The 22046-nt window shown below is 41.1% G+C and overlaps 1 long non-coding RNA gene across 3 annotated transcripts in view; it reads left to right on the forward strand.

Moving 5' to 3' along the window:
- LOC102549394 (uncharacterized) overlaps window positions 1-22046 on the forward strand; it is a 312476-nt gene that overhangs the window by 100812 nt on the left and 189618 nt on the right. The window contains exon 3 of one of the 3 annotated variants that reach the window (NR_190618.1): window positions 17274-17374. The exons of the other annotated variants lie outside the window; for them this stretch is intronic. This is a non-coding gene — a long non-coding RNA (uncharacterized LOC102549394). The remainder of the gene's footprint in view (window positions 1-17273; window positions 17375-22046) is intronic. 3 annotated transcript variants of the gene reach the window in all.

Here is a 22046-nt window from a genome sequence, read left to right on the forward strand (position 1 = left end):
TAGTGCTCTGTTGAGAGCCGAGTTAGTGATGTTCACCTAAATCCCCGACATGCAGGGTGCAGAGAGGTTGCACTGGCAACAATATTTATTCTTAGATCGTAATGATTTCAGAATCCCTATCCTTAGGCGGTATTTGTTTTTCTATCCTAAACATGAGACAAATATCATGTACTGTTCTGTGAGTACATGGAGGGGTCTTATTGTTTTAATTAGAGATGTCAGTAAGATGGCATTGGGTAAAGGGCTGTCACACAGTGGGGTGAAAACATCCGGCAGGATCAGGCTTAACGAGGTTGGACTAACTTAGGGTCAGTGACCTTACTGACTTAGAGTCTGTGCAGATAAACAATACAGAGAGAAAACCAGAAAACAACGGGAGCCACGTGAGTTAGTACAGAGGCTGGGAACGATAGCTACCAGCTCATCCGTGTTTCCCGAGCCAATTCCCAGCCACGCTTCTTTGAAAGCATTTCAGAATTATCTTGTCACCATCCCCGCACAGGTTTAAGTTGTTTTGTTCCTAGGAAGATGATAGATTAATAATCTGTTAAGGTTGCTGGAATGTTTCTGAGCTCTAGGTCTGCTTAAATGCCAAGAAGAGATAACTAATCCAAGGGTATTTGTGCCCTTATTTTAGACTGGAAGTGGGACCCAGATTTACATTAATAATTGCTTTGTCTTTCTGTCAGGATGAAAAAGTATGGAATAAATAACCACATTTTATAAAAGTGCAAAGTGAGTGCAAAAGTTTGTAGTTATTTAAGTAGGGGATGAAAGTGCTAATCAACACGGGCCTCTGTAGTCTCTGTATTTCTTTCCCAGAGAGCTTTTCAATCTGCTTTTTGTTGGCAGGACCCCCACCCCACCCCCCAGTGGTAGTTCCACACCCTGCTTTTTCTTAAGGAATATGGAAATTTCCCGGGGACAGCTGTGTTCCCTAGCTAGACGAAGGAACTTGCAAGGTTAATGAACATTGACAAAGACCAAGGAGAGAGAGCACTCTGCACTCATCATGAGGACTATATTCTCCCCTCAGAAGTGATGATGGTGAGGAAGATGCCTGGTGATCCAGGAGCAGATGAGGGTTGCAGCTTCTCCTGCCTCAAATGCTTATTAAAATTCATTTCCATTCAAATAGCCAAACTGCGACTCTCATCATCAAACAAGCACACTCTGTACATATTTAACAGGCAGGAGACCTGTGTGGAGTTCATGTCTTTTTGAAGTGAAGGCTTGTTCTTTAATGAGGGTCCACACTTATGTCTGTATGGAAATTTCTCCCGGCTCTCCACCCCCCACCCCCCACTCACAACTGCCCCAGTTCTGGGATCTTTGATGGGCAGCCTGGATGCTTGTTATGATGATAATTCATGTGGAGCAGGATGCAATCTCCTCCTCTAGTCCAGCTCATTATAAAGGTGAAGCCCTCAGGAGGGCAGGATGAGAATGAACAGGCTTACAATGTTTTTATTGTTTGCTTGCTTGGTTAGTTTTTCCTCTAAGAGAGGCAGAGGCAGAGGCAGAGGCAGAGGCAGAAGCAGGATGCAACCGGCTTCCTAGCTTCTCTAGGTTCTGGGTGTCTTCCTCTCTGAAACTGGCCTCTATTCTCCGATCTGGTGACTGTCTGTTGGAACCCCGGGGACCCTACTTTTGTCACTAAGGAGCCAGGTAAAATGCAAGTGAGACGTAGTTCCATGATCTCTACTTGAAAATTTTTGCAGTGCTATTGAAGACCCACACAGGAAAGCTGTTGTCTCGTTGCTAAAAGAATGGAATCCTCCTCTGGCTAGAGATCTGCCATTCAAAATTAATACAGCTGACTAAGCCAATAACCTAGCCAAGGAACTGCCCCTCAGGTGGGTGCATTTCCCTTTTGCCACGTTAAGGAGATGAGTGGAACAATTATCCCTTTAGTGAGAAAGCATTTTTGCTTCCAGACTCTCCCCACATAGTACAGTTCCAGTGTGCTACTATGAGTGTTTGCTTGGTCTGTTCACCTTTCTGAGTCTTAACACAGAGAGACAAACATTTCCCTTTTTCTTCTCCTTTGTCTTTTATTTTATTTTTAATGCTGATATAACTATGGTTTTTCTGGTACTTTGGGCTTTTTCCTTCTTCTTTGAAGGTCCCCTTTCCATCATGTGACTGACTTGCATGCCTAACTCAAACAACATGGTTTTCTCTTCCTCATAAGCTCCCACTAATGGATTTACAAATTTCTCTTTAAATTTCACCCTCTGTGGTTCTGTGAGTTTTCAATAGAAGCCACTGGTTTGGGGCCAGCTTTGGTGGCCTTTGAGTCATCATAGACACTAACTCCACAAGTCTGGGAAAGTCCCATCATCCTCAAAGAGGCCCCAACATTCCTCTATCAGTTATATTGACCCCAGTTGTGGTGTGCTATGCAGAGGTTACCAGCAAAGCTTACTTTATGATTATTAAACACAGGGGCATGATTTTCTCAGAAGCTTTGGAAATCACAGAGAGAGTGGCCAAAAACAACACCGGCAAAGCTCCCAGGTCACCAGGGAGATTCTTCTTAGACTTGGGGTCAGGGTCTGTCTTCTGGCATGATTTGCTTAGTAAATTGTGGTAGGTTAGAGAAGACTTTCTCTATTTCTTGCTTGCGTGCTTGCTTTCCTCTCAATTGCCTTTAGTTAAAAAAAAAGAGAGAGAAAGCTTTCATATCTAAAATAACCTTACTCAGTCTTAGGAGCTGAAAAAAAAAATCTTTTCCTTTTTTTCATTTGTGAAGAGTCCCGATAGGGGAGAGTGGTAAAGGAAATTGGTTTTACAAAACATATGCTGAACAAAATATAAAATAAGTGAGATTCTGGGTTAAGCAAAGAAAATATTTCTTGCTCAGGGTCTGAATCTCCTGATTTCTTTCTTCTGCTGAAACATATTGTGTCTCCTAATTTTAGAAATATGGTTTTATTTGTAGGGAGTTCATTTTGATGAAACTGTTCCTGTATTTTTCCACCAAAAATTGGATAAGTTCAAGTTTTCTAGTCCCCTCTGACTGGAGAAAGAAACAGCTCACCACATCCTTCAGTGGTTCTGACTCTCAGGAGCCCCAAGAACCAGCTGGCCAGCATAACTTAGATAGCAAGTGACCTGACAGTACCCACTTCTTTATTGTTCTGGCCACATTGTTTTTCACTTAGGGAATGCCACTCACTGCTTGCTGAGCAATAAGAATGAAGTCATAGGGATGTAGAATTATTAGTGCAGTTCCTTCAGTCTCATCAATATCTAGGTTGGCAAACATTCTCCTTCTTATCTATAACAGGAGCCAACCAAGGCCTTGTGAAGGATTCCGGGAGAGGCAATAGGGATGAAACCATTTATTAGATTTATGAGAGCTGAAGGAAGGCATTGTGCCTATCCATCTTTTGTGCTTTATTGAGAAAAGGCCTGGTGACTCAGCCTATCAGGACGTATCTCTGGAGCAGAACTGAAGCCTTAAAGTAAGCAGAGAATGAGCGAATGCACCGTAGGACAGGAATGATGGCAGGAGTTGGAAGTGTACAAGACATTCAGATACACAGAGCACCAATCTGTGACCTTGTGCAGGAGCGCTTCCCTCAGAAGGCTGTAGATTGGTAAATCTCTCTCCATCAGAACCTGGGACTCCACACAATGGGGATCAGCAGTAGAATGATGACATGGGTCATGTGGGGTGCATGTGTACGAATAAATAAGTGGAACCACAAATTATGCAAAGAGGAAATGAAAGCTGCTAAATTGAGAAATGGCACCAGGCAGTTAGCTCTGCACCTTGGCTGTAACGGGAATCCCTCATAATCCAAGCTATCTGGAAGAAATCCTGTTCTGTGCTAAGTGTCCAGAGAACCTGAGTTAGAGGATCAACCTGAAGGCACTTGCATCAGAGCTGTGCCTGAATGCCCACCAAGAGTTTCATTTTCATGGATCAGATGCTGACTTCTGGTTTTTAAAGTTAATTAATTAATTTATTTATTTTGGCTTGCACTCTACCAAATCAGAAAGGCTTTTAAGCCCCACTTTTCAGTTTACAAGCTACATGATTTGGGAAGATCTAATTTGTCTTCTTTGTGGCTTAGTTTGCCAGTAAAATGGGGACAATAATAGCCCTTAGTACATAAGTGAAACTCTAATGGTTACAGCAGCAGATTGGTGCTCAATAATAAATGTTGGGTTTAATATTATTTAGGAAAGCAGGTGACGGCCACCTGGGCCATTCTAGAAGTGAGCTATTTTAAGGCAGGAAGAGGGACTGTGGACCAGGCATTTTTTTTTTCTGTTACAGTTATAGAGAATTAAGGCTAAATTTTTAATTTCATTGAGAAAATAATCTAATAGTTAGAAACATTGCAGAGTGTGCATTCAGTGTTTTTCTGTAGACTGTATTCAAGAAATGGAAATAAACAAACCTCCCTAACTTCCTTTGCTCAGGGCAGAAATGTTCATTTATTTAACAAACGTGCATTGACTGTCTGGCAATGCCTAATTAAGCAGGAGATGCAGCAGGTGCTTAGGTTTACATGGTGGAGCCAAAGCTTTGAATGGATATCTTTCTAGGCTTTTATGACAACGGAAATTACTGACTGCTGAATGATTGACTTCCCTTCAGGTCACAGTGGTCACTTTCCTTCCTCCAACAACCATGGTAATCCACTTCACAGACAGAAGGTGGCTAGGGTCCACATTTTATTGGCAGCTATCAGGAGACACAAATCTTAAAGTGGGAAGTGTGTACATCACTGTTTCCCAACTGTCCTTCAGATTCTTTAAGCTTTCCAATTTTACATCAAAACACTGATTTTCTCCGCATCCATATCTGCACCAACAGCTTTCTCTCTGTCAATGTAAATTTCCTTAGGATTTTATTTTGTTTATTTGCTTAGTGATTCTGTGCTTAGTTCTTTCATATCCTAAAGTCTATACTTTATTTCCTTGCTGGCCGGCTTCGCACACTTTAAGCTCCTGACCGTCTATTTCCACTTTTAGTGCTTAGGATGACTTTTCTGGGCAATAGCTTCACAATATTCAAGATGGTTTATGTAAAGAAAATGAACCCAGTTATAAAGAAGAACACAGGATGCTGGCCTGTGTTCAGTATCTTCAAAAGAATAAGGTAGAAATAAAATGTTGATTGTTGATAATTTCCTCCATTCTGCTCCTAAAATACAAAGTTACTGATTTAAAGACAAGGCAATGATTAGAAAATCTGGTGACATCATGAATTTTTTTTCCTTTTTTTTTCGGAGCTGAGGACCGAACCCAGGGCCTTGCGCTTACGAGGCAAGCGCTCTACCACTGAGCTAAATCCCCAACCCTGACATCATGAATTTTTAAAGTGTTTGTTTAGTGGACAAACACATTTGTCTTTGGTTTACTTAATGGCTTCAAGTTCCTGAGGTGCTATCAGTTTTCAGAGGGTTTTGAAATCCTGACAGTGGGAAAAAGCCAGATGCCTATCCCCCAAATAAAAATGAATGTATGCAATTGTTACATAGAATTTAGCATTTTGTGTTGCCTTTTGGGGACTTCTCTGAAGTGGAAGAGAGGGAGAGAGGGAAGGGAAGGAGGAAGGCAAAGGAGAGAGGAAGGGACAGAGAAAGAGAGAGGGAGAGAAAGAGAAGAGGAGAGAGAAAAGAGGAGAAAGAGGAAGAGAGAAATAAAGAAAGGGAAGAAGCAAAGAGGAGAGGGGAGCGCGAGAAAGAGCGCCCTGTCCATGGTTCTGAAAGTCACACCTTGACCTCAGATAGAGGAGGATCAGAAAGGATGGTTTTAAGCCCAGAGTTCTGAACTAACACCGCTTCCCAGGGCCAGTGTGCTTCCCTTATAACTATTTTCCACTGTGTGACTTACTAACAGCCTCTTTTTTAATTATTTTCTCTCTCGATTGATTATGGGTCATTGCAAGAAAGTATCAGTGGTTTTTAAGGGGAATAAAATTGCACTTATTAAACACAGAGGATTGAATTGTAGTTACAATTTGCCATTTCCTGCTTTAAAACCTTATTTCAAAAATTTTATAATTTAACCATAAAAGTTATACTGTTGGATAACACACTGAAAAATAACAATGCTCTAACTAATTAGAGGAAACCTATAACCTACGAGTTTTGCTCATGGAAAGTAAAGTTAATACTAAGTGCTCACCACTCACTGAGTGAGATTTTGGTTGGAAATTGATAACTAAATATTAGACTAAAGACTGAAAATCCTGGCACTGCTCAGCACTAGCCAGTGAGGTTTGGAGGAAAGCACTGGTAATGTTGCCAAGAGATGGTGGAGGTGTGGGAGCTCGTGAGCCAGCTGCCATACATTGGTTGTGGATTTTGAACCAATATCATTAGGAGGAAAGGGGTTTCAGCTGGCAAGAGCACCTGACACTTCTGAAAGCATTAGGAGAGGTGACATTGCTTTGGATTGCACACAGCCACTCGAGCTTTCAGAGAGCAGGTACACAAGTTTCTTCACATAATGGGATTTAACACTAGAAAAAGGAAAGGTCAAAACTTAAGATTTCTGGTTTTGTGCTGTAAAGCAATTCGTATATCTCTAGCTCTACAGAATTATAAAGAAAAAGCATAATGAATTTATTTTTTTCTGGCATGGTAAAAATACCTAGAATTTTAATGTGAAGAATATTTAAAAGTTCTGATATCTATAAAGATTAAAATGTTTGTTCTAAAAGATAAATGACTGGCATTTGACTGCCTTGTGACTTCCTCATAGTGTGATTACCCAGATAAAAGAATATGGAAGTGTCAGTCATCTGAGAGAGCTTCTCGCTTCTCCTGCGTTAATCCTAAATGATGCACACCAGGCATCACGCGGCTCTCTCCTGCAATGTGCACAGTCCCTCTTCATTGCAAAGGTGTTGCCATTGTTGATGACACCATTTCTTTATTTACTGTTGTCCTTACAACAGATAAGGTGCTTATCAGTTGATTATAACGATCAGAGTTGCCTGGGCAATGCTTCTCCCTCTTCTTCCTTCTCCTTCCAGCCCATGACTTCACATTGTTTTCTGGCCCCTTTGAGAAGGCAGAAGGCAACTGTGTATGCTCCAGTAGTGACACAACGGTCTTTACCTCTAGTGTTAGAGAGTTCTAGAAATATAGTCAAAGTTTTCTGTAATGTCAGGGTCAGACATCAGCCTGGGATTCCTCACGTGGAGATGAGAATAATAAATTTCATAACAGGCTATAATGAGGGGAAACTACACAGAGTCTTCAAAACCATCAGCACAATGGTTGGCTTTTGGCATGTGCTCTAAAAACAACCTTTAGGGGTGAGGAGGTTGATTGCAAGCCATCTTCCTTGTTTGTTTGATGACTTTGCTCCTTTCAGGTCATAATCTATAAACAGCTTTGTTCATTTCTTCCCTAGATGTATGTCTCCCTACAAGTCTCAAATATATAGCCTTCTAGTTTCCCTCTGTGTGTGGGCCTCCAGCATCAGCTATCTCTTGCTGACTTATTTCCCTTAAACTTTTGTTTGCATAGGTACACAAAGGTGACTGAACTCATTCACATGTTTGACACTATTTTAAAAAAGATTTTATTATTACATTTAACTATGCATATATATGTACATATATATGTATGTGTGTATGTATGTATGTATGTATGTATGTATGTATGTATGTATGTGGGCATGTGTGAGTGTAGTACCTATGGAGGCCAGAAGAGGGTGTCAGATCCCTTGGAGCTGGACTTGTGAGCTACCCTATGTGAGTGCTGAAAATCAAATCTGTTCTCAAAGCGTGGTGTGTGCTCTTAACCACTGAGCCATCTATCTCTCCAGCTGCACATGATGTGTTTCATTCCATATTAATATTATAGTTACTTCTCCCTTAGTACAGACGACCAAAGTTTTGTGCATTTGTACCACAACTCAATGGAACCCATGGAAGTGTCCATAACTCAGGTGACTCACACTAATAGTTTTACCTAGAAAAAGTTACAAGTCAGGTGCTTTTTGCATTGAACCATCTTTCCCCCTGTAAACATATATTCAGCTTGATTCACGGCTTACATATTCTGGCTTCATTCTCTGTAGCCATAAATCAGAAAGTTCATATTCTTCTACTACATTTGGACTTGGCGTTTGTTTTGTAGTCATTTTTTTTTTTGTCTGTAGATCAGGATGATATGGGGGTGAGCTAAAGGAGGGAGGATGTGCTCCCAGGCAACAATGAGAAAGATAGTGGTGGTACCCCAAGGTAGTGTACTGGTCAGAAATCTGCTGAGTTCTCATATGTTCATGGACAGTTTTATAGATAAGTGGTTGGTGGCCACAAACCTTGAAAACACTGCCAGTTTCGATATTACAGAAATTCACTCTGTTGCTCAGTTGTTTTAAATAGTCAACTGTTGAGTCTTTGGCTACCCCTGTGTGTGGAGTAAGAAGATAATTGCTCTGATCCCAGGGTGAACCATCTGCTGGTACAAATTGCTCTGCTCTCTGCTTCATTGAAACACTTGTGTTCATTATATTATGTTGAAATGTTCACGAGATGTGGTTTATACTGAGCTGTGTTTCTGGAAAATTTGATTCTATAAATGGGCAGAAGACTCTTAATTGCAATGGCTCTTCTCTCTTTCTCTCTGGATTTCTAAGCTGCTTTTTTGATTTAATATGGGGCCCTAGAGAGTCAATATCTGCAATAGTGGTTGATTACTGATGTCTGATCAGATACAGTAGTGACCATCTAGATTTATAGCACTCAAGATGCTCCAAATCCTGTTTCAGAAACAGATATTCCTGCGTTCTTGTATTTGAAAAATGTCTATCTCACTTTATAATACAGTTCTCGTTGGTGATGCTGCTCTCAGATGGCTCAGTTAGAGCTGTGCCCACCCAGGCTCACATTTGTATGACAGCACAGTAGGGGCACAGGAAGATATGATAAATGCCCATTCTAGTGGTTTTCAGTGTTGATGTGCATATCTGTTACTTTTCTTGCTGCTGTGATAAAAAGTCCAACAGGAAGCAACTTACGACAGCGTCATGGTTTGTTTTTCTGTTACTGTGATAAACACCACAGCAGAAAAACAACATAGGGAAAACAGGTTTTCTTCCTGCTTACACTTGCAAGTCAATATCCATCATTGAGGAAAATCAGGAAAGGCGCTCAAGTCAGGAACCACAGAGAAAAATTGCTTACTGGCTTGATCACCCTCTTGTCCAGCAAGCTTTCTTTACAAATGTCTTTAATATTTATTTTATGGTAATGACTGTTTTTTTTTTACTGTGTGTATTTCTGCATAGGCATGTATGCCTGGTGCCCACAGAAGTCAAAGAGGGTATCAGATCCCCTAGAACTGGATTGAGTGCTGAATTGAAGCCAGATCTTTTGGGAGAGGATCTAGTGCTCTTAAGCGCTGAGATATTTCTTTATCTCCCATCATCTATCTTTCTTATGCAGTCCAGGGATGGTGCCACTCACAGCAGGCTGAGCTCTGTCTGCCATATCAATTATCAATCAATACAATTTCTCATAGACAGACATGATGTGGTGCTTTGAATATGCTTAGCCCATGGGAAGTGGTACCATTAGAAGTTATAGGAGGTGTAGCCTTGTTAAGCGAAGTGGTTAGTGTGGAGGTGGGGCTGTGAGCTCTCATATTTGGCCAGTGTGATCCAGAGCCTCCTCTTGGCTGCCTGCTGAAGAAGAATCCTTCTGCTGCCTTTGGATCAAGTTGTAAAACTCTCCTTCTCCAGCACTATGTCTGACTGCATGGTGACAGGCTTCCCACCATGATGATAATGGACGGAACCTCTGAAACTGTAAGCCAGCCCCAATGAAATGATTTTTAATTGGATGTTATGGTGACCATGGTGTCTCTTCACAACAATGAAACCCTAACTAAGACACACGACCACAGGACAATCAGATGGAGGCAATTCTTCAATTCAGGTTCTCTCTCTGCCAGAAATCTCTAGGTAATATCAAGTTGATAATAAAAGCTTACCAGCATGAGGAGAAAGGAATGACTTTGACTTTTGTTTAGAAGGGACACTTATGTAGAGAAGGCCTCAGAAGCACGAAGCAGCTGGTCACATTGACGCTACAATCAAGAAGCAGAGAACAGGCAGGAAGTGGTCCTAAAAGTTCCTCTTCTAAAGCAGCACTGTCAGCCAGAGGTCAAGTGTTCAGACATGAATCTAAGGGGCACATGTCACATTCGAACCCCAGTGGTGAGCTAACATAAGTTTAATGAGTTGAGGGTGTGAGATGGAATGTTTTGGGATCGTTGGTTTTTCTATGTCTCTCTACCACACAGACTTGGAAAATGTCACAATGTGGGAGAGCAGAATGGCTTAAGAGAGGGGTCAAGACAGATCCTTCAGTGAACAGACATTAACATTTATAGGAGTTTTTGGTTCTCTTTTCAGGCTTATTAGAAACAGCAGTGAAGACAGACAAGAGATAGTTCATGAAAATTAACCCGTTCTGTCTCAATTTTTTAAACATAATATAAATTTATCTAACACTAATGTATTTATCCTTGGGCTATAATTTTTGTGTTCATGTGTGTACATGTGGGGGGACACACAGACATCTGTGTATATGGGTATATAAACATGCATGCTGCACATATGCATATATTTGTGTGCATCTGTGTGCCAGACAGTAACCTTGGATTTCAATCAAGAACCACTCACCTTGACTTTTTGAAACTGGTTCTCTCCTACCTGTTTCTATTTTCCCAGCACTGGAATTATATTCATCTTTTCACATGTGTTCTGGGGATTGGATTTAGGGTCTCATGCTTCCATGCAAACACAGACAGAATGGCAGATACACTCCTATTGAATGTCCCAGTGACCTCTTGAGACCTGTTGACACTGTGTGGATATCAGGGAACCTGGACCTAGAATGCTGGGATGTTCCTGTGACCAGGAGACTCACATACGGCGACTGTTTCTTTAGGTAGAAATATGTTTACCAATGATGGTGCAAATTCTGGGGACAAGACTGAGGGTGAGTCAAGTCAGATCCAGACAAGAGGACGTGGCCAATAGGTGTTCTCTATGTTCTGTAGGAGGCCTTGACTAGGTTTGGAGGCAGTTAGGCTCCTGTGAAGTAAAAATAGCTTTAACTCCCTCCTTTATTTTCTGAGTGGCTTCAGACAGCCAGAAACAAGAGCAGAGCTATTTATTTGAAACATCTCTTCTCCGTCTTTTTTTTCCTCCACCCTTCATCAGTTTGATTCCCTTTTTATTATCATTATTTATGTTTTGTATAACTAGAAAAATAATTTGTCATAGATTACATCTTATTTGCAAGAGGCTCTGGTAAGATGGCAGCCAGGCACATACAATATATCATAATTTAGCAGGCTCTGTTGTAACTATACTGAAGTAATGGTGGAAAAAAATACATATAAACAAGTCTGTGGACAGATTTTGAATGATCCAGTAATTTTGATTTATACTTGGTGTTTGATGGAACTGTATTAGCAGTTAAAGTCAATGGCTAAATGATTCCCAGCACAAAATGAGCCAGAAGTACAAAAGAAGCCTTCCAACTCCTTCCTTAGCGAGCTGAGCTCCCAGCTCAGACCGGCAAAGTGCACAGTAAATTGTAGGCCTGGTTGTCATTCTTAACTAACAATTCCACCCAGTATGCTCTAGCTAGGTAATTTGTCCACTATGCTTTTATGAAGCAGTAAACACCAGCTTAATTCCGTTGGTTTTCCTGGAGCAAATTGCCTCATCTCTCATATGTACTACCGGGAAGGAGTGAGTTCCCCACCTCTGATAGCAGTCAGCTCTGCTTAGCAAACTGTGGGAACTGAGACTTGGTTAAAACCATCTCTCATGTCTGTCAGTGGCATGGGGAGCTGCCCACCTCGAGGCGTCCTGGCCTTTCAAGTGACCTTATCGTAAGGACTCCCACAGTCCTCTAGTTCTCTTCCCTGTAACAGCCATTTGCTGTTTCTATGTTTCTGCCATGGTTTTTCTATTACAAAGAAGTAAGGGATGAGTGAGTTGGAAACCAAAACCAGCCTACTAATGACCAATATTAATAGGAAGAGAGAAACATTGCAGACTTCAGTAAAGAGGCTCCGAGCATCCAAGCAGAACATGCAATTAGGTCAGCAGACGCCAGCTCAGCAGCATCTGAGAGACTGATTTCTGCTGCCTTACTCAGCTGACTCATTAGCTATGGGCAAGTTCTGTGTGTGTGTGTGTGGCATTCACTTGTTTATTTTGAAATATTCCAGGATTGAAACAGATGCAAGCCAGGGAAAGGTTCTGCTGTTAAGCTACATCACTACCCTCTTTAAAATACAAGGATACATTAATTGTCCAGACTGGCCTTGAACTCTTTACATAGCCCAGAGTGCTCTGGAATGCTCCATGCTTTCTCCACAAGCTCCTGAGTGCTGGGATTCTAGGCATGCACCACTGAATCTAGTACTCTGGGGAAGTTGTCATGCTTCACAGCACATGTCTTAGCCAGAAACAAATCCAGAGATTGCAGGTATGAAGAAAAGAACATCCAGACAGATGTTTGATGACTACAGAGCACATGGGAAAATGAGTAGATTTGAGCAAATGCTTCCTGGGGTATCACTATTGGAGTAGCCACACAGGGAACTTCTCTCAGTGTGTGGGTATGTACTACAAATAGTCTTTGGCCATTTTCAGACTGCAGGCAGCCCTCGCACATCCCCACTGGTTTTCATTGCTGTGTTTTGAATCAACGAATACAAGTTTTGACATTGTCATTCATTTCAAATGAGTTATTATAATTGCCTGATCATTTATTTACTCAGGAAACAATTACTGTGCTTTCACTTTTACTAAACGTCATGATGATCATCAGGGATGAAATAAAAAGAGCCTAACCACTGTCCTCCAAGAACTCAAAGCCTAGTGGGAGAGACAAGCATGCACATAGACCTTGAATGGCAATGATTACCATAATACGTGTGAATAATAGGTATGATAATAGCTAGTTAGGTATAAGCAGGGTCACTGGGGATGGACCCCTCCCTTACAACCAGCAGCTTGTAAACCTAGAGAACCAAGGTTACTGGTCAAAGAATGGGATCTGAGTTGAATCTCTGGCTCTGGGTGGAGACATTACAATTTAACTGTCCTCTAAATCATAGGCTATACAGCCTTTCTGGTAAAGATCAAAGATATACCATTGTCCCCTCCCTTAGAATTAGTCCAAATGGGTTTGCTAAGCACCTGGCCAGGACATTTGAAGGAAGAAAACCATCTCTTCTAGATACTTCAGTAAACAGTATAAATCCAATTGAAACATGTATGACCATACAGTAGTCTCTCTTTTGGCCTGCTCTCACCAATTGGCAGTGCACTACACAGTCGGTTCTCTGGCAATGACTCTCCTCTGCACAGTTCTCTTGGACCATTCCTGATACACTCTGACCCCTTGAAAGTATTTTCCTCCATAGCAGTCTCTTTGGAACTATTCATTCTCCGTGGATTATTTTACCTTCAGTGGTCTCTCTGGCCACTGTCCCTTCTTCCCCTTGAAGATACCCACTTTATCCTGTAATAAACAAACCTGGCCTCTGTGTGGTGCTCTGTGCATCTCATCTGAGTTCTTTCCACAGAGATTACAAGGTCTGGAGATCTAAAGGAAGATCCTCACAACCAGAACCAAGAAGCCCAAGAGCAGCAAGGAGAAGGCAAACTCCTTGAGAGTCAAGAAAGAGTTATAAGAACAAGTGACATTTGCGTAATTCCCTGAAGTAAGGGGAGTTTGCAGGGTTGGTTAGAGGGTTGCTATAGAGGTGGCAGAAGAGGTCTAGGAAGACATTGCTGACTAGTTGCTGTTTTCAACATGAGCAGACAATGCATCATAGCAACACAACTATTATTTCCCATGGACTCTTCCACCTATCTTCCCTCCAGGGTGGAAAGCAGTGGATGGCCCTGGAGGTGAGGAGGTTGGAGTTCATTTTTGGAAAGGGCATCTGGAGAAGATGAGTGTGAGGCAGCTTCTCCTTGGAAGTGTATCTTCCACCCAGCTGACAAAATGCTGCCATTTAAGAAGACCCTAGCAGAGCTTTACTCTTTAATTTTTCTGCTCATTAAGCCTTCACTTCTGAGGTGTGAAAATGACTCTAGGCTGGTAATAAACTGCTGGGCAAGTCATTATTTTAAAAATGATCTTTCTCCCAAAGGGGTTGGAGTGTCACAAAGCACGGTTGCTCCTAGATCAGCTCCTGTAGGACGGTGAGTGTTCTGATGGATGTTTCAGTTATCATAAGAAGAAAGGGCTGTCTAGTTACAGCCAGGGAGACGAATGCCAAGTGCTCAGACCTACTCAATAATCACAATAGCCTATTTTTTGGAGAGGGGAGATGGCGCGTTTCAATGGGGGCAAATTACAGTATTGTTAACCTTCATAATAAAATGCAAAGGGAACAGAAGGGCACAGAAAAGATCCAAGGAGACAGAAGTCAGTCGTCTTTCAGGTTTTGTGGTTTTAAAGAAGAGACCTTGAATGAGCTGGAATAATACTGTTATTAAGAATAAAAATAAAAAAGACCTCCAGGAGCATTTATCTTTTCTTTTGAGTGAACTGAGTTCTGCAGACAGCACCTCTCAGCTCTGCTTTTGCATGAGGTGCTCATTTAACCATCAAGTAAGTGATGGGCAGAATAGTTTCCCCTGACTTTCCGGAGACTGTGAGTCCCAGACCTTCAGAACATTAACTTTCTATGTTCTGTCTTAATCCTCTCCCCATTTCTACCCTGTCCCTCTTTGTTTTTGTTTTTTGTTCTTTCTTTTCTTTTTCCATTTTTCTTCCAAGTGACTATTATAATCTCCCACGGGCAACATAACTTGTTATGCAACCCCAGCATTCCTTTTCAAGTGAAGCGCGCCAGGATCTATTGATTTTGAAAACTTTTTGATCATACTATAGAGCCCATTTGGGACAATTACAGAGCCTCTTATTGCTGCCTATTTGTGGTTGTGGAGTAAGTAGCAGGGAGCAAGGGACAACTTGACTGTGGATCAAATGTCATTCTTAGGACACTGTTTCTCATCTGTCATTTTGCTGTCAGTGTCAGTAGGAGTGGTCATGGAAACTTAACTCCATGCTGGCCGCTATAGTGCATGTGTAAGAAAAGTTCTGTCTCCCTCAGGCAAAGCTGGATCCTTGAATCACTACAGAAAACAATTCCAGGATGAGACAGTATAAAATAGATTTTAAGGCTGCGATGAAGAGATTTTTACATGGATTTGCCCATGGACATTAATAGCAGGAGGTCCTAAGAAAAAGGACAGCACCCATCCAAGAGTGAGTGTGGGCTTCTCAAGGGACAGACACACTAAAAACATCTTAGCCATTGCCATATGTGCTGACTAATCCTTCTGCTAACTTGGCACAATTTAGAATAACCTGAAAGAGGGGCCACCTAATGGTCTATTTGGAGAAAGCCCACCCCACTGTGGGTGGCACCATTCCTGAGCAGGTGGCAATGAATTGTGTAAGAAAAGCTGAGTAAGTCCTGGGAAGCAGGCCAGAAAGTAGCATTTCTCTATGGTTTCTGCTTCACTACCTGCCTCCAACTTCCTGCCTCTGACTTCCTTTTACAATAGATTGTAAGCTGTAAAATAGACAATAAACCCTTTTTTGCCTGCCCAGCTTAGTTTGGATCAGTGTTCTACCACAGCAACAGAAAGCAAATTAGGACATCACATGTTTGGATTTTGTGGCTCCTGAAGTTATTTTGTTCAAAGGGTTTCTAAGGAATCTCCTTGTACCCCCATTTTTATTTGGTAAAACCATAGAGTACAGGGACTCACAAGTGAGTTAAGACTTCTTTAAAACTGTAAGTGAAGAGTATAGTCTTACTTGTGAGATTCTCAGAAAACTGCAGGTTTATGGCTGAGAAGGAAGATAGGTCACACTTGAAAGGCATATATATTTAGGCCCTCAGCATATGTAATTCTTTGTTAGTTTATCACCCTCACTCAAGACATTTCTCTATGCAGACAACCTCATAGCAAATTTTGTCAGTTGTGTTGGGATCCATAACTTTCAGCTGCTGAGAGACTTCAACCAGACTCTGGGGTGAAGGACTCTTTCCTTAGCCCATGCCCTCTTCATTTTCCCTTTATATTCATTCTCAGGACCACCCACTTATCTGAATCAACCAAGGAGCACTCTGATAGGGAAGCTGAGCTGTTTGATGGCAGACAGAGAGGGATGGGGGTCATACAAGGAAGTATTTTTCTGGATTCAGCTGCAGCTATGCTCCAAGGGAACCTAGTGACTGCTCAGGCTGTCAGCAGAAAGTGGGGTTGTCCACATGGTGCTGCTGGTGATGGCATGCATGCATAATGCGGGAGTCACTAAGGTTCTAAAAGAAAGGGCAGGAGGGTTGAATTCCCTGCAGAGAGTGCCTGGGATGAAGTCCAAGTTACGATTGTACCCTCGGATGTTGGAGATGCCAGCAGCATGTGATACCTTCTGTGGTATTCTGCAGGCACCCAGGGAGAAGCCACATGTGCTGCAAATGGCAAGTCCACAGGGGCTGGGCTATAGAATTGTTTGCCTTGATAAGTTCAGTCTTTCCTTGCTATCCCTCCTACTCCTTCCTCTTGGGATGGTAATCGCAGCACAACTCTGTGCCATTATATACTGGAAGTATGTAACATTCTGATTTCCTTGAGGCTCACAGTGAAAAGATTGCTTTTAGTCTCAGTGGAGACACTGTTTTTGAACACTGCTGAGATACTTAGGACTTTTGGTTTTTAGAGTAAATTCGTTTTGTATTATGGGATGGCCATGAGCCTTTGGAGGTTTAGGTAGAATATTGTAGTTTGATTTTGAAATGTTCCTCACGTGCTCACTGTGTGAGTACTTGGTCCCCAACTTGTGGGGCTATTCTTAAGAATCAGGAGCCTTTGAAACTCATGGAGTCAAGTTACTAGTGGCAGGCCTTTGAGGTTTTTGTCTACCTTTGGTTCTGACTTTGTCTCTCTTTCCTGCTTGTTGTCATGTGAATAAACCTCTGTTGCACATAGCTACTCCTCAACCATGAGCTCCCCATGAAATCCCACGTCTTTCTACCACGACAGGCTGTGTGGTGGTTTGTATAAGAATGACCCGGATAGACTCATAGACTTGAATAGCTTGGTCACCAGGGTGTGGCACTGATGGGGGTGTGGCTTTGTTGCAGTAGGTGTGGCTTTTCGGAGGAAGTGTTACTGGGGCTTGGGCTCTGAGGTTTCAAATGCTCAAGCCAAGCTCAGTGCCTCTTCTCTCCTAGCTGCCTGCTGAGATGCAGAACTCTGCTGTTTCTCCAGCACCATGTCTGCCTGTGTACTGCCATGCTGCTCATCATGACAATAATGGACTAAACCTCTGAATGTAAGCCAGCCCAAACTGAATGCTTTCTTTTGTAAGAGTCGCTGTGGTCATGAAATCTCTTCATAGCGATAGAATTGACTAAGACACACTGCGCCTCTCCTCTCCTTACGTTACTTCTGTTGGGCATTCTGCTCTTAGCATGAAAAGTAAGTAATGCACCATGGGAGCAACTTAAATGCCATATGTATCTGATGTAATATGATATATAATATAATATATGTTTGATATATTATATATGATCTATAACATATATGCATATTTATACACACATACATATACATGTGTGCATATTTATACACACATACATATTCATGTATGCATATGCATAGACATATTCAGAAAATCTTGTAATGCGAAGCTACATGGATGATCACATCATAAGAGTATAATACTGAATAATTCTACTTATATAAGACATCCAATATCATTAGACTTTTAGAATCAGAAATTAGATGGTTGGCTTCCAGGGCCTAGGGTGAGGTGACACAGAACCTCTCTGCTGTGTACACATAGACTCGAGTATGCAAGATGACATACTCCATAGATCAATTCTGTGACATTGTGCTTGGGATAGACAATTATGTACTGGCCTTTCAAGATTTTAAGAGCGTAGAATACACAGTTTTACACCACAATACAGGGGGCTGGAGAGATGGCCCAGCGGTTAAGAGCACCGACTGCTCTTCCAGAGGTCTTGAGTTCAATTCTCAGCAACCACATGGTGGCTCACAACCATCTGTAATATAATCCGATGCCCTATTCTGGTGTGCTGAAGACTGAATAAATAAATCTATAAAAAAGAAAATCCACGATGTATAAAAATTAGAAGCTCAGGAAGATGGGAAAGCATGATGACCTTGGCTGGAGCTATATAGGTGTGTTACTGTTAATTGGCTTGGATTGGTGCTAACACCTGCTTGTTGCCTAAGAATTAAGGTCATTAGAAACTCTATGGCTCATTCGACAAGTTTCAATAGCTTTACTACTAAAATCATTACCAAACCAAAATTACCAAGGTCGGCACTATCTTTATCTCTGTCTTTACCACTATCACCATCCTCACCACCATTATCCCCTTCACTACCACCACAATCACAATCACTGTTATTACTACCATCACCACTACCACCAGCAGCACTATGTCACACAATCACTACCACCATCACCATTATCCCACCACCACCACCAGCAGCAACACCACCATTATCACCACCATCACCACTACAAACAACATCAACAACAACTCCCTAACCACCAGTACTTCTGCTGCCATTAGGTAAAGGCATCTTTTTTATATTCCTGAAAGTGTTCATATTTCCCTCCCTGATGCTATTTATTTAAGAAATCACCATTGCTGAGGGGGGGGGGAGAGAGAGATATTTACTTATTTTGAACTTCTTGTTTACTTATAAAAAAAAACCTTACTTTCATTATGATGAGACCTAGGAAATACCAATGATACAGCAGTGAAATCCTCTTCCGTTTCTGTCCATTGTGCTCTTCCTTGCTCCCTGCTCAGTGGGGGTACAATGTGTGAACTTGCTTCCACAGATGGATTATACCTGTGAGGTCTGAGCAAGCAGTGTTCTCTCTCTCTCTCTCTCTCTCTCTCTCTCTCTCTCTCTCTCTCTCTCCCTCTCTCTGCCTCTGTATAAATTCTCTTTTTATACAAATGGGATCATAAGGCACATATTCTTTTTAATTCTTTCTTAATGCCGTATCTTAGACCTCATTGTAAAGGAATGTACAAAGAGATTCTACAGCTTTCTTTTATAGTTTTCAAATTAAAGTTTGGCCTTTACTTATATTGATCCACTCACTCTGTTATTTGAGGTTGTTTAGGCATTTTTATTCTACCTTCTGAAGGACATGTACTTAACAGTCATTGATTTTTAGTTTTTCCACTTCTTATATATAAGCAATTATATACATTTATGTGCATGCAAATATATATATATACACATTTATGTGTATAGACATATACATGAATAAATTTTTATGCCAGCCCACAATAATATGTACTTTTTATTTTTTACTTAAAATACTTGAAAAATTTTATTCTCCTTTATTTGACTTACTTGGAAGTCCATTTCTTAATTTTCTAAAATAGGGTGTTTTTGTGTTTCTTTTCAGTATTGATTTTTGGCTTAATCACATTGGATTAGAGAACACTTTCTCTAAAGTTTATTTCTTGAAAACTCTCTGTATTTACTTTGTATCTCAGGATATAATTTCTCACCTCTCTCATGCCCATTTTGTTAAAGAGTTCTTTATATATTTATAAAATTGATTTTTCTAGAATTTTTGTGAATTACTTTATTTTGATAATGACTATTTCTTATTCTACCAACTCTTTATAGTTGTAGTATTTTGCTTTCGTACATTTGTAACTTGTGCTTACCTGGTACAAGAAAATACAATTTGTTTCACTTTCCCACTTAAATTCAAGCTTTTGAATCATTATAGCATACCCTCCTTGTTTTCAACTATGCTTTTTATTTAAACATTCATTTTCAATGATATTTAATATCTCTATAGGAGCCCTCTTTGTTTTAGAAAGCTTTTAATCTATTTTTAGAAAACCATTCTCAAATTTTAGACATTTCTTTTTTTTATAATTTTTGAAATCAAAATTTTGTTACATATTTCCCCCTTTCCCTTTCCTCCCTCCAATCGCTGCCATGAAGAAAGACCTACTTGATCGCCCTTAAATTTATGGCCTTTTAAATTGTTGAACACACACATACACAAACACGTACACCATTCACATGACAGACACACATACACACCCATGCACACACTACTCAAAATATATGTATATTTTGACCACTTGGTATTGGGTAACCAATGGGGGAGAAGAACTCTTGTCTGAGGAAGGCTTTCCCACTCTCAGCATCCTTAATTGCCTGTAGTTCTTTATTTTAGGTTAAGGCCCTGTGAGATTTCCCCCTTTTGTGTTAATATGGCTAATGGTGTCATCCTTACTCAGGTCTTGTTTAGGTAGCCATGTTGATGACACTTCAAGGGTATGCATTGTTTAGGCAACATGTTGATGAGACTTCATGGGTGTGTAGCTTCCCTTTTGTTTCTAGGAGATGTACTCTTATAGCAAACATGTTCTGGCTCCAAGGATCAGTTCATTCTTTCTTCCATGATGATTCTTAGACTTAGGTACAGTTAGACATTTTTGTAATGGTCTCTATCTGTTACAAAGAGAAGTTTCTTTGATGAGGGGTCAGGACGACACTTATCTGTGGGTACAAGGATAGGTATTTAGAATATAGATAGGAAATATGCTGACTTAGTAAAATGATGATTATAGGTTCTTCTCTAAGATCCAGGACTTCACTGGCCCTGGGTAGTTGGCTGTGTTTTCAGTACCAGACACTATTTCTTTCTAGTTAAGTGGGCCTTATGTTCAATTACAGAGCTGTTGGTTATTGTAAAATATACAAGCCACTATTGCACCTTTAGAGTTACTGTGCTATGTCAGTCATTGCTGTAGTTCATAGGTATCATATGTGGAAAGGAATATTGGTTGCTTTTCTCTTTGGAAATTTGCATGGTGCCTTCTGGTATTCTGAAAACTAGTTCCCAGGGAGAGGCCTTTCAGGTCAGACTCATCTCAGGTCCTCTGAGTCCTATGTTGTATGGTGTCTTCAGCAAGAGAGTCTTGCTTTCAACTTCTGGGAGGCAACCAAAGGCAACAGCCACACCCTACAATGTTTTGGAAGTCTTTTGAGTTGATCAACAATTCAGAAGGGAGTTTCTATGTTTGGTCTTGAGATTAGTCTTTGGCTCTTGCAGGGAGCATGGTCAACACAAATGTGTTAATTTCATTTTACATCAACACCCCCCCCCCAAGAAACAGAGAGAGAGAGAGAGAGAGAGAGAGAGAGAGAGAGAGAGAGAGAGAGAGAGAGAGAGACTTATATGTGTAATTGTAATTGTAAGTAAATAGGCAATAGGATTCCTAAAATTCATCCTTACTCATCATCCTAAACTCTCCCTCTGTATTGACCTTTCTCCTTCTCCTGCTAATTCCCTAATTATAGTCCTCACCTGGATTTTCCCATTACCTACTTCAGACCACGTGTGCTCTGCTATTCTCCTCTACGGTGCCCCTTCCACCTCTTTATACTTTCCTGTTCTCAATGTTTTCCGTATTGGACAATCACATCCGAAGACTTGGAGCAAGGGACCAAAGGTTCTTGTTTTTCTGGGTCTAGGTCATCTTACTCCATGATATCTTTTCTAGGCCTATCTGTTTACCTGCAGTGGACATACTTCTTTAAACAGCACAGAGCTTGTGCTTCTTGGAAACTTTTGTCTGAATTGTTTGTCCACCTGTGTCTACTTGTTCCTGGAGCTGTGAGAACAAGGTCAGCATCTTGTTTTCTTCTGTGACTGCCATTCCTGTTCTCCATGCAGGTCACTGCCCCTTCCTTTATGGTTATGTTTTGGATTAATATTTTATTTTTAAGATGTGTTTATTTTTATTAATTTTTAAATTGTGCATGCAGGGGGACATGGGTGCGTGCGTGTGTGTGTGTGTGTGTGTGTGTGTGTGTGTGTGTGTGTGATTCTGTTCACGTGAGTGCAGGTTTCAGTGGAGGCCAGAGGCTTTAGATCCCTTGGAGCTGGAGTTATAAGTGATTGTGAGCCACCTGAT

This window comes from Rattus norvegicus, chromosome 13, assembly GCF_021556685.1.
Source record: "Rattus norvegicus strain SHRSP/BbbUtx chromosome 13, alternate assembly SHRSP_T2T, whole genome shotgun sequence".
NCBI lineage: Eukaryota > Metazoa > Chordata > Mammalia > Rodentia > Muridae > Rattus > Rattus norvegicus.